Genomic DNA, 16,839 nt, shown 5'->3' with positions numbered 1-16,839 from the left:
GAGGCCCGGCGTCAGGCTGGTGAAGAAGAATGGACACCTCCTCCAAGACACAGAACCGACGGCGGTGGCAAGGCTGACAGTGGGGGACGGGCATCAAAGGTGCCAATGTTGAGCCGTAAATAAACACGTCCCAGGAATACAACGTAATACGTGGCTGCAGTAACACTCCCGGGGTGTGTGTGAACGTTGCTAAGAGTAAATTTTAAAAGTTCTCATCACGAGAGACTAAACACGCGTAACTGTGTGGGGATGGACGTTAACGAACCTTACCGGGGTGATAACGTTTCACAGCTGACACACCTGACGTGCATCAAACCATTATGCTGCAACCCTTACGCTACGACGATGATCTGTCATTTACATCTCAAACTGTCCAAGTGAAATTAAAATTAAAAAGAACAGCTGGAGCTCTCTGGCAGCCTAGCAGTTAAGGATCCAGGAGTATCACTGCCGTGGTGCAGGTTCGATCCCTGTTTGCAAGAGACGCAGCCAAAAAAAAAGAACAGCTAGAGGAGAACTGCCTCTGGGGGCCCTGACCCTGTCCCTACATCCCTCAAGCCAGCAAACATCTTTTCTCACACGGGGCATCAGGAAAAAGAAAAAGCCTTGCTCTCACAACCTCTGTACCAAAGATAGATTTAAGGAGAACCGTTTCAATTAAACATTGCTCAACCAAAAAAAAAAAAAAAAGAGGGAGTTTTTCACAACAGACTTAGTTCCATAACTTACTGGCAGCCCCAAGAGGGGCCACTGTCTGACCTGAGGATAGCAAATTCTAGATGACACAGCAGCCAGCCGGCTGTTGAAGGAAAACTCGAGCTGGCTTACTGTGGACCACGGCGGGGCACAGAGACGCTGCCACTCCCTCCACTGCACTGTCCCGGGGCTGTCCTGCCAGCAAAATATCCACCCCGACGCTCCCCCGACCTCCCCCCCCCCCCGTAAAACCAGGCGGGAGCAGGAGGAGGAGGGAGGCCGCCAGCCTCTCGACAACACGGCCCCCTTCCTCTAGCGAGGTCCGAGCTTTCTTTTGGCCACAGCAACGGAGCATCAACACGCTAACCAACCGAGCATCGACACGCTAACCATCAGCCCCCGAAGACTGGAAACAGACCTTATAGCAAGATATAGAAAAGGCTGGTCCACGGGAACGTGACAAATGACCCTGAACCACACGGTACATTGCGCAGCGCAAAGGACACCGTCAGCAACTGCCCCGGCATCATTACCGCGCGCCCCTCGGGTGCAGAGCAGAAAGGAAAGCTTTGCTACCACTCGCGATCTTGCTGGGGAGGAAAAAGAAAATACTACGTGTAAGAGGACGAGCTGGCAAGAGGCCACCCAGAGGAAAACATACACATCTATCAAGCTCATAATGGAAATCGCCTAATAAAAAACAGATTTTTCAACACCAAATAAACGGTCTGTTTATTAGGCTGTGCCATAGCAGAGAATTAATAAAACTCAGAGGGAATCCAGGACAAAGCCAACGAAAACAAGGCACGGCGATCCTGGGGACTTTGCCGAGACCCTGGGCTTACCGCACCCGGCCCCGCCATCTGTGAGATGGTCAGTGACTCCGTCTTCCTCGGCAGGGCTGTACGTCCCCGCACGGAAAGGGCTGCCATGTGCCCGTCCCATTGGGCGCGGTCCTGCAGGACGTGGTACCCAGACTCCCATGTGCACGGGTCACCTGTCCGAGCCAGGGCTCTGCATCTGCGGCACAGGCGGACCCAGCCCAGGTACTCACTCCCTGAGGGGGTGCCGCGTGCCCTGCAGGATGTTAAACCACATCCCTGGCCTCCACCCACTGGACGCCAGCAGCACCCTCTCCTCTCGTTACCAGACAGCCAAGAAGGTCCCAGAAGCAGCCAAATACACCTGGGGCGGCGTGAGTGCCCACCCCCAGCTCCCCAAGTGAGAACCCCTGTTCTGAGACGGAGCCAAGGAAGCTACAGGTTTCCCAAGCATCCACGACAGGGCTGTCTTCCTGGATACAACTGGCTGCCCCAGTCCCCTTTGCCGGCATCACCCCCTGTCCCACACACCAGTGCAGCTGAAGGGATGACAATCCCACTTCCTCCCTCCTGCCGGGGACACACGGGCACAGCTGCCCCCTTTGCTGGAGACGCCACAGCGCCTCTCAGCTGCAACGGCCCTCTGCACGCCATGGATGCTGGATCTGGCCACGACACCTGCTTTGGTCAGAGTGTTAGTGGCTTTGGCGGGCAGAGGTTTTATTTTTTTATTTTAGCTTTTTTTTCTCCTTTTGAGGGCCGCACCCACGGCATGTTTAAGTTCCCAGGCTACAGGTCGAATCAGAGCTACAGCCGCCGGCCTGCGTCACAGCCACAGCGTCGGAGGATCCGAGCCGCGTCTGCGACCTACACCACGGCTCAGGGCAACGCCGGACCCTTAATCCACGGAGCGAGGCCAGAGATGGACCTTGCGACCTCATGGTTCCTAGTTGGATTCGTTTCCACAGCGCCACGACGGGAGCTCCCAGGCAGAGGTTTTGACTGTGACTGTGTGTGTGATGGAGCCTGGCTGCTTCTTAGACCAGATGGAAGAAGCTGAAGCGCAGGCCCAGGAGTCTACAAGCCCCAGAAGGAGGAGTTCATCGCTGAGTCCTAAATCCAGCCCAGAGCCTGACCAGGCCTTCTTAATCCCACTGGGCTGAGGCCAGGAGAGTCCTAACTCAGCCAGTGACTGGTAAGTAAGAAGCAAGCACTTGCTGCTCTTTTCAACAGCACACGTACTAAAATCAGAAAGAAACAAGAGATCAGCATGGTGCCTGCACAAGAACAACACATAAACTCGTGACACGTTCCCGATTTTTGATGGAAACGAAAGTTCCAGGGGAGAAAATGCTGTAGCACATACAGAAGTCACAATGCAGAATTGGACACACAAAATACATGTTACAAGCCAATGTTACCTCAATTTAAAAAGTTTCCTTAAAGAAGTAAGTGCTTGTTTTTGTAAGCCTTTGTATGGGGGAGAGGGGGCTGGCTTAGCAGAAAGCTTATACATTTCCCCCAATATTTTTGAACCAAAATGCTGATTAACAAGTGGGTATGGGAGTTCCCAGTGTGGCTCAGCAGTAATGAACCCAACTGGTATCGGTGAGGATGCGGGTTTGATTCCTGGCCTGGCTCAGTGGGTTGAGGATCTGGCGTTGCCGTGAGCTGTGGTGTAGGTCGCAGACGCAGCTCAGGTCCCACGTTGCTGTGACTGTGGCGTAGGCTGGTGGCTGCAGCTCTGATTCGATCCCTAGCCTGGGAACTTCCATATCCGCAAATGCAGCCCTCAAAAGCAAAACAAACAAACAAACTACCAAGTGGATATTATTATGACTCTTCTGTCCCTACCCCCCCTGTCTTCCTCCACTGTTTTATGGTGCCACAAGCCCCCCAGCCATCAATTTGGTCTCCATACCTCTGCTCACAGCATGGGTGTCCTGGGCACTGTGGGTGGTCTTTCCCACAGCTGACTCAGACTCTGAGATACTAAGCCCCTGAGAGACCCCCAGATGCAGAGCGGCCGGGCCACCACCAGCGTGGGGTTTCTGAGAAAAAGAGTCTAGACAAACAAGTGTGTTTGACCAAGGATCTTGGTTCTTTCCAAGACAGAAAACAATTCCTGGCTGTGCTTAGAGGTAAATAAAGACACAGCCAGGGGAGTTCCCTGGTGGTCTAGTGGTTAGGATTCAGAGTTTTTCCCCCCAGGGGCCGGGGTTCAATCCTTGGTCTGGGAACTAAGACCCCACATCAAGCCACTGCAAGCCATGGCCAAAACAAACAAACAAACAAAAAACCCCCCAAAAACTCAGCCAGTGGCTGCACCTCAGTGAAAGGCAGGCACAAACACCAAATGGTTCCATGGCACCCTGGTTTCTGAATCCTTCAAATGACAAACAGCAAATATTAAATAAACATACAGACCTTGCAGGCCTCAGAGGAACAAACGAAGAGAGAGAAGTGAAGGAAATCCGCCTCCTTGCAGGCTGCCAATGGAGTGAGGAGAATAACGGACCCCAGAGAGGCCTGGGCCCTGTGACAATGCTGCCTTACCTGGCAAAGAGGACTCTGCCCATGCGAGGACGCCAAGGACCCTGAGATGGGGAGATTATCCTGGATGTGGGCGAGCCCAATGACGCCACAGGGGCGACCTCGCCAGGCTGTGGTCACAGGGACATACAACCAAGGATGACTGATCTGAGATGCTGCGCGGCTGGCTCCAAAGAGGGAGGAAGAGGCTGTGAGCCAGGGAATCTAGAAGCTGGAGAAGGCAAGAAATGGAGCCTCCAGAAGCCTCTGGAAAACAAGGCAGCCCCACGGACACTACGAGACCCATCTCAGACTTCTGACGTCTAGAGCCATAAGATGATACAGCTGAACTGTTCAAACCAGGAAGCGGGCAGGGGGGGGGGGTCATTTGACTCAAGAGCGATGAGAGACTAACACAGTCAATTATAAGATCAACAGAGAACAGACACATGGCCCTCAGCCTTAGCAATAAGCCCTGCTCAGAGGCACAGACACCTCAGAAAGCTGTGCCCATGGAGAGTCAGGAAATTGAGCCTGCCTGCTCTCCCACCCAACCCCAGAAAAGTAACGATGACCCTACACATGCAGAAGGTTCATAAATTCAGCAAACGAAACAACTCTATGATTCCTTTTCGGTCTAAGCTGGCATTAGGGCTTCGGAGAGACCCCAACAAGCAGCCAAAGTCTAGCTGGTTGGCACCCCATGACCTCAGAGCACCTTCCCGGCTCCTCCTTGGAAAACATCGGCTTTTCCTATGTCTCACCCCAGAAAAGGACCCTTCCTCCAGAGCCCCAGCCAGAAATGCAGCACAAAAGAGGGTTCAGCAGCGAGACCTTGCGTGGAGCGAAGCTGCCGTCTGGGTGGACCTTCAGGGGAGAGACGGAAGGACTAAAGAGACAGAGAAGGAAGACTAGTCACGGAAGCTGAACTGGAAACGGTTTTATGAACTTGGCTCCACTTCTAAACCCTTGTCCACTGCAACGTAATCCAAGAGCAGGGGCCTGGGCCCCTGGCGGACCCCATTCCGGAACGTTCTTCCACCGTGATTCCCCACCTGGCCCCAAGCCCACCTTGAATCCACCGAGGTTCCACAACAGGTTTATGAGAAACCGGAATCACACACGGCATGGACAAGCCTCAAACACACGATGCCATGAGAAAAGAACAAGGCAGCCAAGGCTGCAGAGTGTGTGACTCCGTTTATGGGAGAGGTCCGGACAGGCAACTCCACAGAAACAGAAAGGAGATCAGGTGCCTGGGGCTGGGCGGAGGGGGAGCGGGCATGGACGGCTTAATAAGGATGGGGCTTCTTTAGGGGGCGACAAAACTGCTGCAGAATCAGACAGTGGTGATGGCCGCACGACTCTGTAAAAACACCAGGAGAAGTACTCAACTATACACTTTGAATGCAGGAGTTGCATGGTAGGTGAGTTATAGCTCAATAAAGTTGTCATGTTAAAAACTAGGAGGCACTCCCGCTGTGGTGCAACAGGATCAGCAGCAGCTTGGGAGTGTGGGGACAGGTTCGATCCCCCGCCCAGCAAAGTGGATCTGGCGTTGCCACAGTTGCGGCTTAGTTCAAGACTCCAGCTCGGATCTGACCCCTGGCCCGGGAGTTCCACATGCTACGGGATGGCCAAAAGAAAAAAAAAAAAGAAGAAGAAGAAGAAGAAGAAAGAAGAGAGGAGGAGGAAGAAACAACTAGGGTATCTGTCAAGGACTACACGTCACTGCAAACTTTAAAAAACTGAATTGTGAGTTTACTTAACGGGCCTGGAATCCTGCACCCCAACCCTGCACGGTCAAGATTCTGAAATGCTTGAGTAGAGGTCAGTGGCACACTGTGGCCTGAGGTGGTTTAACCTGGCTAGTAACCATGAGGATGTGGGTTCGGTCCCTGGCCTCGCTCAGTGGGTTCAGGATTCAGCATTGCTGCAAGCTGCAAAGTACATCACCGATGCAGCTCTTATTCAGCGTTGCTGTGGCTGTGGCTGTGGTGTAGGCCGGCGGCTACAGCTCTGATTCCATCCCTAGTCTGAGAACTTCCATATGCCACGGGTGGGGCCATAAAAAAATAAAGTAACTGAAACAAATACATTGGCTCTGCCAGCGAATATGTACTGGTAATTTCTAGCTGCACCAAGTTAGGTCACCCAGATTAGGGTCCTGAAAAGCAAACTGAGAGTAAAATTTGATTACTGGTTTGGGGCTGGCTGCTTCAGGTGGGCGGGTGGCGTGTGAAAAGGATGCATCCTGACCGCTTCCCAGCGAGCAGAAAAGCAGGTGAGCTGCCCTAAGGAAACACAGAAACATGGGGGCCCCAGGCACCAGGCCTGGGTCCAAGCCCACCCCACATGACCTGGGACCATGTCCTCAGAAGGCGACCCTGGCAATCACAGCGGCAGAAAGGGCACAAGTGAGACCCCACAAGGTCCAAAGAGGTCAGAGCCTTGTGAGTGGGGAGGTTGCGGCTGGGCATTTGGGGGGCCCTTGACGTGAGGAAGTCAAGAGAAAAGACCTGACACATTCGACCTGGGGAGGCAGAGGTCAAAAGTGACACTACCAGGCAAGGAACTGGCCAGGAGAGAAATGCTTGGAACAAGCAACAAAGGACCAGGCAAGGAACTGGCCAGGAGAGAAATGCTTGGAACAAGCAACAAAGGACCAGGCAAGGAACTGGCCAGGAGAGAAATGCTTGGAACAAGTAACAAAGGACCTGACACATCCGACCTTGGTGACAGAGGTCAAAAGTGACACTACCAGGCAAGGAACTGGCCAGGAAACAAATGCTTGGAACAAATAACAAAGGAGTAGCAAGCACAGGCTAGGAAGCCAGCCTCTGAAACAGGGTATGGTCCTCAGACCAGCAGCAGCTGGGAATTTGCTGGAAATGCAGAGTCCTGGGTCCCGCCCAGATCTACTGACTCAGAAATTCTGGAGATGGGGCTTGGCAATCTGTGTCTCCCAAGCCCTCCACAAGGTGCTGGCACAGGACAAAGTTTGAGAACCGCTGGTATGGCCACAAAAATATTTAGAGTGGCACTATGCACAATGACCCCCAACAGACACGACCCACCTGTCCCACAAGGAAGGGGTGACTGCAGCAAGGGTGGTGCGTCTTATCTGATGGAATTTGACCCAGCGCTACAAAGGAACGGATGAGCGGAGGTCCCACTGTGGCGCGATGGGACTGGCGGCATCTTAGGAGCGCGGGAATGGAGGTCCGATCCCTGGCCTGGCCCAGGTGGTTAAGGATCCGGCACTGCCACCGTCACAGCTTAGGTCGCAAACGAGACCTGGGTCAGATGCCAGGCCCGGGAAATCCCTATGTCGCCGGGCAACAAAAAAAGGAAAAAAAAAAGGGAATAAATTCGTGACAAGGGCACAAAAGGGATGGAGCCTCACATCATTATGCCGAGGGCAAGAAGCCAGGCAAAATCACACTGTCTGGACTGAGTACATACGGCGTGATTTCCCCGATATAAAATTCTAGGGAATGCAAACGAACTTATCGAGTAGTAGAAAGCCATCCATGGTTGCCTGGGGGCGGGTGGAGGGAGGCAGGCGTGACAGAAAGACAGGAGGACTTCGGGAAGCATGGTAACCCATGTCGGGGTGTTTGTGAAACCAGCACCCCCACCAAGAGAGCGAGTGTATGAGGACACGGACACTCTCAGCCTGGCTTACTGTTCTTCAACTGTGCCTTCATAAAGGTGTAAAAGCAAGGCCATCAGACGGAGCGAAACAAATGTAACACAGTCCATTTAGATAAAAACACAAGGCTGCATAGCTGCACACAGACAGCTGAACGTGCTGGAAAGAGAATCCACAACATCTGCTGATACCGGTTCTTCCGCAAGAGGAGGAGGAAGTTACAAGTCCGCGTTGCTTGAATTCAGGGAAGTGGGCCTAGCGTTACATTCCCCTCAGCACAAGGAATGAGCTTAAAACAGGCACCAGAAACCAAAGGACCTGCTCAGAGGAGAGGTCTTGCATTTCTGGAAGGGCCCAAAGCAAGGCCGGCTGCAGGGGCTCTGCAGAGGTTCTGCAGGGGATGGGGGAAGAGCCCCGCGGGGTAGAAACAGGAGGGGCAGCTCCTGCTGGGAGGTGCAGTGCAGAAGTGGAGAGGCAGGTGTGCAGGCTGGGGGGGTGCTGTCAGGGGGCTCAAAGGTTGACCGGCCAGAGAGCTGTCTATCATTACACTGTGTGTGCCCGAGGAGGTACCAGAAAACCTCAGGGAAACCAGCAGAAGCCAAAAACCCGAGGCCTATAAGCGGAGGATGCACTGAAGGGCGAGGCTGGCGGCAGCCACTCCTCAGGCCCGGCTAGAAACCCCTCCAAGAGCAGGCGCCGAGAGCACTGGAAGCAGCCCCCTTCCAGGGCAGTCATAAGGTGAGGTCTTCATTCGGGGTGGGCATCTGCTGCCCTCCCTTCTCACTTCTTCGGGGAACACATAAGGGTGAAACGTGATTTCCAGATCAAAGCCAAGGGGTGGCCCCAGATGTCTCAATCTACGCTGTGATTTCGCTGGTTCTGTGTTAATGAATGCTTCTAAAGAAATGTCTTTTCCCTCTAAAGGTAGCTCCCCAAATCTTGCTTATCCTTTGCTGTAGAAAAAAGTCCCCATGGCCCTAAGAATGTACGATGAGGAAAAGATTTCTGAACTTTTAAAAGTCTGATGGGTGTGTTTGAGTTTATATATATATATATATGTATAAATTTATATATATATTATATAAATATTGTATATGAAGTATATTATATAAGTATTATACATGATACATATAAATGGTATATGATATACATGATATACAAGTTTATATATAAGATATACAGATGGCCAACAGGCACATGAAAAAATGCTCAGCATCACTAATTACTAGAGAAATGCAAGTCAAAACTACATTGAGGTATCACTTCATACCCATGGGAATGGCCATCATTAACAAGTCAACAAATAAATGCTGGAGAGGAGGCGTGGAGAAAAGGGAACACTCCTACACTGGTGGGGGGAATATAAATTGGTGCAGGAGTTCCCATCGTGGCGCAGTGGTTAATGAATCCGACTAGGAACCATGGGGTCCCGGGTTCGATCCCTGGCCTTGCTCAGTGGATTAAGGATCCAGCGTTGCCGTGAGCAGTGGTGTGGGTCGCAGACGCAGCTCGGATCCCACGTTCCTGTGGCTCTGGTGTAGGCCGGTGGCAACAGCTCCGATTGGACCCCTAGCCTGGGAACCTCCATATGCCGTGGGAGCGGCCCAAGAAATGGCCAAAAAAAGACCAAAAAAAAAAAAATTGGTGCAGCCACTATGGAAAACAGTACGGAGGTTCCTCAGAAAACTATACACAGAAATGCCATATGACCCAGCAATCCCACTCTTGGGCATATATCCAGACAAAACTTTCCTTGAAAAAGATGCATGCACCCTTATGTTCACTGCAGCACTAGTCCCAACAGCCAAGATACGGAAACAACCTAAACGTCCATCCACAGAGGACTGGATTAAGATGTGGTATATATGGAACATTAGCCATCAAAAAGAACAAAATAATGCCATTTGCAGCAACATGGATGAGACTAGAGACTCTCATACTAAGTGAAGTAAGTCAAAAAAAGACAAATACCTTATATCACTTATATCTAGAATCTAATATACAGCACAAATGAAACTTTCTACAGAAAAGAAATGCATGGACTTGGAGAACAGACTTGTGGTTGTCGGGGAGGGGGTGGGGGCAGGGAGTGGGATGGGCTGGGAGTCTTGGGTTTATAGCTGCAAACGATTCCATTCCACCTGGCGTCGATCAGCAATGAGATCCTGCTGTAGAGCACAGGGAACTCTATCTAGTCACTTGTGACGGACCGTGACGGAAGGTAATGTGAGAAAAAGAATGAATGCATATGTGTGACTGGGTCACCTTGTTGTAAAGTAGAAAAGTGACAGAACACTCACTGTAAACCAACTATAATGGAAAAAATAAAAATCATTTTTAAAAAGAAAATTTACCAATTCCTGTCATGGCTCAGTGGGGAACGAATCTGACTAGGAACCATGAGGTTGTGGGTTCGATCCCTGGCCTCACTCAGTGGGTTAAGGATCTGGCGTTGCTGTAGCTGTGGTGTAGGTCGCAAACGCCACTTGGATCCCACATTGCTGTGGCTCTGGTGTAGGCTGGTGGCTACAGCTCCGATTCGACCCCTCGCCTGGGAACCTCCATACGCCTCGGGAGCGGCCCTCAAAAGGCAAAAAGACAAAAAAAAAGAAAGAAAGAAAATTTAAAAGTATAATAAAATAAAGTCTGATGGTGTCTTCAGTCCTTTGACTTGACTAAGTCATCACTGAAATCTAAGCACGTCATTTAAAACTACCACCAGATTCAAAGCTTCTAAGGCCGGGTCCTTGACCTCGGCAGCACCGAGGCTGAGTAACTCCACGAGGGCACAGGAGCTCAGCCCTGCATGACAGGATGCTCGGCGGCAGCCCTGCCCTCCATCCTCTAGGTGCCAATGACACCCCTTCCGCAGGTGTAATAGCCAGAAAGGCCTGCCGACATTGTCCAGGGTCCCCTGGGAGCAAAACCGCCCCAGTGGAGGACCCCCGAGCTAAGGTATAGTCCAACTGAGATGGAAATTCCACCCCAGCCTCACAGTCCGTGCTGTGAACAAAGCCGGAGGGGATTTAAAGATGACAGACGGTGGGCGTGAAGGGCTGGCCGCCCTGCGCTTGCGTCCCGGTCCTCCAGGGACGAAACCCATCACGTAAAGGCAGCCCCCTTCCCAGACCCCACACCTGTCCAGTGCAGCCTTCTGAGCATGTTCCCCACTGCTCACAGGACCCTGAAGACTCCATACTCAGCGAGCTCCTCCAGAGTCACAGTTTGCTGCCCGAAAGGGCAGTTTCTTCATTGTGCACAGCTGAGTACTTCCCACGTGGCTCCACCGCGACACCTGCACCCAATCCATCACGACCCTGACTTCACAGAGAAGGACCCTGAAGCACAACGCTCAACTTCCTCGCCTTCCTCCCCATCTCCCCACCTGTCCCGCTCCCGGAGAGGACGGCGGGGAAGGCTCCCCAAATCACCCCTCACCATCTCGCAAGCTCAAGCACAGAGACAAGTTCTGAGCGGAGGGAAATCTCGAGAGACAGAAAGGAGAGGAGCAGCTGCCTGCGGCTGGGAGGGAGGAGCAATGGGAGACACAGGTCTTCCTGGGGGGTGAAAGTGCTCAACCTGGATGATGGTGACGACTGCACCGCTTGGGAAAGTTACGAAAAATCACTCAACTGGGAGTTCCTGTCGTGGCGCAGCGGAAACAAATCCCACTAGGAACCGTGAGGTTGCGGGTTCGATCCCTGGCCTCGCTCAGTGGGTTAAGGATCCAGTGTTGCCATGAGCTGTGGTGTAGGTCACAGATGCAGCTCATATCCCACACTGCTGTGACTGTGGCGTTAGGCCGGCGGCTACAGCTCCGATTAGACCCCTAGCCTGGGAACCTCCAGATGCCGCAGTTGCGGCCCTAAAAAGACAAAAAATAAAAAGAAAATTTTTTTAATTAAAAAAAAATCACTGAACTGTACACTTAGAATGGCTGCTTTTACGGTATGTAATTTATACCTCAATAACGTTCCCAAAAATCAACTGGATCTTTCTTTCTTTTTTTTTGTCTTTTTAAGGCAGCACTCGCAGCATATGGAGATTCCCAGGCTAGGGATCCAATTGGAGCTGCAGCTGCCGGCCTACGCCACAGCCAAAGCCACTCGGGATCTGAAGCGCATCTGCGACCTATACCACAGCTCACAGTAACGCTGGATCCTTAACCCACTGAGCGAGGCCAGGGGTCGAACCCGAGTCCTCATGGATACTAGTTGAGTTTGTTACTACTGAGCCACAAGAGGAAGTCCTCAGCTGGCTCTTAAGTGGGATGTAGAGTTCTGTGTCAAACTAATCACCACACTCGGCCAACCACAGCAATCCCAAGGCAAAAACCCACACCTACGGCAAACCAGCACGAAACAAAGCATCACGGAGCTTTGAGAAGGAGTGACGACAGCCCAACCCGAATCCACAATGTGTCCAACTCAGTCCTTGAGCTGCAGAATCACCAGACTGCCCAGCAGTGTGGACAGAGAGAAATTCCACTCTGATGAACATCTGGGCCACCAGAAACTCATACAGGAAAATACATTTGTTGTCCAAATATAGAACATTCAATGGAAAAGCAAACACGACAGGAAATTCAAGAAGGTCGAACATTTACTTTTAGATAGCAAACTATGAATCAAGCCCAAACTTCCCTTAAAGCCAACACCACGCGGAAACATGGGACCTCCACTTAACTCCCCTATCGTGTCAGGAAATGAGAAAATTCAAATGCACAACAGTGGAGTCCCTATTGTGGCTCAGCCGAAACAAACCCTGCCAGTATCCATGAGGACACAGGTTTGATCCCTGGCCTCCCTCAGGGGGTTAAGGATCCGGCATTGCTGTGAGCTATGGTGTAGGTCACAGATGTGGCTCAGATGTGGCGTTACTGTGGCTGTGGTGTAGGCGGGCAGCTACAGCTCTGATGGGACCCCTGGCCTGGGAACTTCCATATGCTGCAGGTGCAGCCCTAGAAAAAGTGCAAAAAAAAAAAAAGGTGAAAACATACAGCCTCTGCTTTCCACTAACTTCTGAAAAACACATAAGGATGATTAAAAAAATTACACATGGAACGGGAAACTATCTACTGGGTGGATATGAGCTGTACTGACTAAGAGAAAAAGGAAATATTTCCATGAGCTAATCTTATTCTATATTTAGTCTGAGTATACCAATGTCGCTAACCAGGGTTATATAACCTAGCTCACTTCAAATCTCCAATTATAAAGCTTCACATACAATTATTTGAACTACCATTGATTTTTATTTCCGTAGAAACAATGAAAAAGCTAATTTTAATAACCAGAGCTTCCCAAGGAGACGTCACTGCCTTCCTTGATAGAAATTACCCAAGCGGTAACTCACAACCCGACAAGCTCCATTTGTTTCTGCATTTTCCCTCCAAGGTTAGCATGCAGGGAGACAGACTGGCCCAGCGGGCTCTGACCACTTGGCCCTCCTGTTCCCCTACACGCCCCTGCTCCGTGCTGCTGCGCCCCCAATCCCCAGAAAGTACACGGACCTCTGCACTCCGTGAGTCCCTGAGGTGTGCTTTTAGGAAATAAAATCGACGTTTGCGTCCACCTCTATGAATAGTCTCGGAGCAGGGCTATTCTCCCACACCTCTCAATGTTACTTAGGGTGATTTGGCTGTCAAATAATCAAATGAATACTTATTAGCAAAGTGTCAACAACAAAGAAGATTCCGGTCCAGGGCGAAGGCGCCTCACCAGTGTCCAGGGGACCTGCTTGCAATAAGAGGTCAGGACCTGGACAAGGCTCAAGGCATCTGGCTCAAAGCAAAATACTTGGGGAATTTCTCCCTCCTCTGGTGGCTCAGCCGAGCAGATGAAGTACATTCCCAGACTCTCGTTAGCCCCACCCTTGTTACAGGAGCTTAAATGCACTGCCCTCTGGGGAGCAGAGACAAAGGTGCATCTGGAGATGTTAAAAAGTCCACTTTCGGAGTTCCCGTGGTAGCTCAGCGGCAATGAACTCAACTGGTATCCATGAGGACACAGGTTCGATCCCAGGCCTCGCTCAGTGGGTTAAGGATCTGGCGTTGCTGTGGCTGTGGTTAGGCCAGCAGCTGCAGCTGGATTCGACCCCGTGCCTGGGAACCTCCATATGCTGCGGTGCAGCCCTAAAAAAGACCAAAAAAGAGTCTACTTCCTGCTTCTCCTCTCTTCAGGAGGTGCCTTCTGAACATGACCGTAAAGAGAAACAATCTTTTTTTTTTTTAGGGGGAAAATAAATACATTCGTTTTCCAAAGGACACGTGAAGGTCAATGTGGATCCTGATGAGCGTTAATGCGGAGTGGCCCCAGCGCCCGGATGGCCTGGACAGGTGACCAAGCAGTTCAGCTGCAGGCTTCCGAGGGCACTGGTCTCGCTGCCCTGCACACGCAAAGCTACCCTGCGAACTCGGTGTCCGCACAGGGAAAACCGACGTGAACACCAAAAATCATACACAAAGACCAAAGCGAACACACCAATCGCTCGCTGGTGTGGAAACCGTGGAAGTGCCTGCGGCTGCCGTTCAGTGTCATGAAAAGCAAACCTTTAGCCATTCTCAGCAAAGGAGCTCAGCCGAGGACCTCAAGTTTGGAGGTGAGCCTCGTTCTCACCTCCACAGCCCACAATGTGGTCTGGGCTGTGAATAAATTGTTGTATTTATTTACTCCCTGTAACACCCATGATACATCAACGAAAATGACAGTTTTCTCCTTTAAAAGGGCCTCTAATGTGAAATGCAAAAAAAAAAAAAAAGATTTAATAATTACCATGATGGATGAAATACGCCTCTGGAAAGAAACAACAGCAAATAAAGAGCCGGGCTGAAGGGACAACCCAGCTCCAGCGCTTTCTCTTATCTTCAAAAGTCTGAATAACTTCTTCAACAAAAAGCCTGGTTCTTGAGAGCCCCGAGGGCATCCATCAATGAATGAAAGCACTTGATTTATAAACAGAATTAAGTGATTATGAAAACACCCCGGCTTCGTGAAATGCTTCAAAAGCACAGCATTGCTCCAAAGTTTCCTTGTGCACCTGCAGCTGAGATATGTGTCATCTGGTTCTGAAACACAAATATTGTTTCAGCTTTAAAAGCACACAAAATCCAGGAGGTGCCAAATGTGCCCAGCACCCTGTCACTGCATGTTCTTTCTTCCTCCTATCACATCACTGACAGCTGTGCCTCTGGAGGGACGGCCCATCTTTAAGCTGGCAGACCTCAGTCACTGAACCATGCACACACCATGGCACCTGAAGCCAGAGGGCAAGGGCGCAGGAGTGGCCCCCCTGAGACTTCCATATCACCCCTTCTCATCACCTCTAGGGGCCTTGTCAGTGATCTCTGGAGATTTTTCACTGCATATCAGTTCAGTAAAAATGTTTTAAGCATTAACCCCAATTCATGCAATGTATTCATTGCAGCTCTAAATGCTCAACCAACATTATATGCATCTTTCACAGACCAGACCCAGACATTGTGTAACCATTAAAGCAAAAAACCAAATACACGGCCCACTTCGGTTTCTTCCTACACAGCAGTACCTCGCACCGTGCACCTACCAAAGCCCCCTGGGAGCCCACTTTGGGAATTAAAACCTGAGACAGGGCATTTCTGCCCCCCCTCTGCCCCAGCTAAATGTGGAGTCTATGCGGTTCAAGGAAATGTCCTCTGAGGCAAGAGTCAGTCCCACAGGCCTCTCCTGCTCTCAGCTGCTCTGCAAGCATTTCTGTCATGCACCGGACACGTGAGGTCACGAATTCTTATGTTCACCAACTTCTGAGCAGGGAGTCCCTCCATCGCTGTTTCTCTTGGCAAGGCTTCCTGAAGAATGACGCTCCACGCATCCCTGGAAATGGCCAGAACGGGCACGAAACCACCGTGCATCTTAGACATACAAACCCAACGGGAGATTTTTTTTTTTTTCATGGTCAAATTAGGAATAAAACCAAAGCGTGTCTCACAAGACCGACCTGTGACTGCGAGGTCTGGCAACCATTGTTTTTAAGGTGGTAACGGTGAAAGCTTGAGTCTTTACCAACACAGAGCTGGCATTCAAGTTTCAAGGGATTAAAATGCCTGGTAAGATTCTGGTGGAAAAAGAACCTAAGGCAAGGCCCCAAGTCTAATCTGTCCCGGAAATGAATCAAACGGGAGAGACATCAATTCTTGGCTCGGCTGCTTTTGTGCAACACAACCTGAAACTCAGCAACCACCTGGAACTTTGGAGAGGTTGAGAATCGCGGGTGCAGGTGTTGGTGCACTGGTGCTACACATGTCTGCATCACGTGAACTTGCCAAGGGCCCTCCACTCTCTCATTCCTCATCTCCAAACAGATGCCAAGATACAAGGGTACCTGGAAGGGCAGTGCTAACCCGGCTCAGACTAAGGGGCACCCACAATGCACTAGGAACAAAAAGCAGTGCTCTGGGAGTTCCCGTCATGGCTCAGTGGAAATGAACCCAACTAGCATCCATGAGGACTGGGATTCAATCCCTGGCCTTGCTCAGTGGGTTATGGATCTGGTGTCACCACGGGCTGCAGTGTACGTCTCAGATGCAGCTCGGATCTGGCATTGCTGTGGCTGTGGGACAGGGTCCCTCCGGCCTTGCGCTAACGGGGACGCGGCTGGGCATCCCAATGTCCGCAGACCCGGGGAAAGTCTTCAATGCCTCGGAGAAGGAAGCTGAGCAGGTGGGACGGGTGGTGACCTCACCTCCCTCTGCCTCTGTATCCGCCCCAGGCCTTGGTGGCAAGTGTCCCCAAAAGGAAAGTGGTCAGGGCTGGCTCTGAGGGGTCACGCTCTGGGTTCCAGGCTCAAGAGAAGGAGGCAAAGGGAATGCGTCTGTTTGCTTTTAAGCACTTGCAGCGACATCTCCCACCATAGGAAAAAATGACAGGAATTCAAGGCAGAGACACCCTCTGCAAGAATAAACACTGCGAATTTTGCCGTGGGCATCGTCTCTGCTTATTTTACGGGGCCTCGTGAGACTGGGAAACTACACCACTCGGAAGAATTATTCAGAGGCACCCCCACAGCCCAAAGCGTCTGCTGAAGTGCTGACTTTTTAGGTAAAACAGACAACGAACGTAGCAATGTTAACTTGAATCTTGCTTATTTCTACCATGGGTA

The 16,839-nt window shown here is 51.1% G+C and overlaps 1 protein-coding gene and 1 non-coding gene across 5 annotated transcripts in view; one reads left to right on the top strand and one right to left on the bottom strand.

Annotated features, from left to right (window-relative positions):
- Positions 1-16,839, bottom strand: part of TBL1X (transducin beta like 1 X-linked) — a 244,773-nt gene that overhangs the window by 218,415 nt on the left and 9,519 nt on the right. The window lies entirely within an intron of this gene.
- On the top strand, positions 2,737-2,839 carry LOC125118992 (U6 spliceosomal RNA). Its single transcript, XR_007132960.1, has one exon. It is a non-coding gene; the product is annotated as a U6 spliceosomal RNA (small nuclear RNA).

Source organism: Phacochoerus africanus, chromosome X (genome assembly GCF_016906955.1).
Source record: "Phacochoerus africanus isolate WHEZ1 chromosome X, ROS_Pafr_v1, whole genome shotgun sequence".
Lineage (NCBI taxonomy): Eukaryota > Metazoa > Chordata > Mammalia > Artiodactyla > Suidae > Phacochoerus > Phacochoerus africanus.
This window is presented reverse-complemented; position numbering and strand designations above follow the sequence as displayed.